Source organism: Bombyx mori, chromosome W (assembly GCF_030269925.1).
Source record: "Bombyx mori chromosome W, ASM3026992v2".
Lineage (NCBI taxonomy): Eukaryota > Metazoa > Arthropoda > Insecta > Lepidoptera > Bombycidae > Bombyx > Bombyx mori.
In genome coordinates this window covers 8,988,623-8,990,384 of record NC_085135.1, presented here as the reverse complement: position 1 = coordinate 8,990,384, position 1,762 = coordinate 8,988,623, and positions in this window count along the sequence as shown.

Here is a 1,762-nt window from a genome sequence, read left to right as displayed (position 1 = left end):
AAATCAGTCCGTGACCGTGCCGCGTTTATTCTCGGTAGACTCTACCCCATGATCTGTAAGCGGAGTAAAATGTCCCTTCGGAACAAGGTGACACTTTACAAAACTTGCATTAGGCCCGTCATGACTTACGCGAGTGTGGTGTTCGCTCACGCGGCCCGCACACACATAGACACCCTCCAATCTTTACAATCCCGCTTTTGCAGGTTAGCCGTCGGAGCTCCGTGGTTCGTGAGGAACGTTGACCTACACGACGACCTGGGCCTCGAATCTATCCAGAAATACATGAAGTCAGTGTCGGAACGGTACTTCGATAAGGCTATGCGTCATGATAATCGCCTTATCGTTGCCGCCGCTGACTACTCCCCGAATCCTGATCACGCAGGAGCCAGTCACCGTCGACGCCCTAGACACGTCCTTACGGATCCATCAGATCCAATAACCTTTGCATTAGACGCCTTCAGCTCTAACACTAGGAGCAGGCTTAGGGACCTCGGTAACCGTACTCGTCGAACTTGACAAAGAGTTCGCCGTGCAACCTAACCCATGAATCAGCTCGCTGAGTTTCTCGCCGGATCTTCTCAGCGGGTCGCGATTCCGATCCGGTAGTAGATTCATTCGCGAAACAATTGCTCTTGAGTTGTTAAGTCTCCTTCGGAGGCGCTCGGGTAGCTGTTAGCAAATCCCACCTCTCCTGGCTGAGCCTTTGCTCGCCCACGTGTCCTGGTGAAACTGGAAAGGCCTCCGGGCCACCAGTAATCCTAAAAAAAAAAAAAAAGTATAGATCTGTAGATCATCTGCGTACAGGTGGTAGGAAGAAGTAAGTTGTATAGAAATAGAATTTATAAAAATTGAAAAAAGTAAAGGGGATAAAACGCCACCCTGCGGTACACCTACGTGCGTTTCACACCATGAAGAATAGGCATTCTCACAGTGAATACGCTGTCGGCGACCAGACAGGTAACTTCGAAACCAATCAACCACGGTCGGAGATATGTTAATGGAGCTAAGGATGGCTAGAAGTATGTCGAAATCAACGGTGCCAAATGCATTACTGAAATCCAGCAATGCCAACACCGTCAGTTTCCCACTCTCCATGCCAAGTCTGATGGCATCCGTAATATTCACCAGGGCTGTGACAGTGCTATGACCAGGACGAAAGCCGGATTGGTAAGGGTTTAAAAGCTGGTTCCTTGTAAGAAACTCATTGAGCTGGTTGTGAATCAAGCGTTCTAAAACCTTTGAAAGAAACGGTAAAATGGAAATTGGGAGGTATTCTGAAAAGGATATAGGATTCGACTTTTTTGGCAGTGGTGTAATTTGTGCTTCTTTCCAAGCCTTTGGAAAGATGCCGCTAGATAATGAGTGATTGAGGATATGACAGATAACGGGAAGGATTTGGTCCAGGATAGGAAGGATCATATTATGGGCGACACAGTCACTTCCAACTGCATTGGAAGTTATAGATAATATGCTCCGCTTAACATCACAAGCCGTTAGGTGATTAAAAACAAATGGAGAGCAATTTGGGACTGGAAGAGATGAAATATGATTTAATGTTTTTGATTTAGTTGTCCCATCAAAATGGGACGACGCACAGAAATGTTGATTTAATAAATCAATACTCGAATGAGATAAATGAGTGTTATGTTGTGATTTTCCAATCCCCAGTGATCTAAGAAATTTCCAGACTTTAGCTGGATCTCCATTTTCGACAGCACTATGGATATGTTGGCGTTGTGCATCCCTACACACCCTGTTGCAG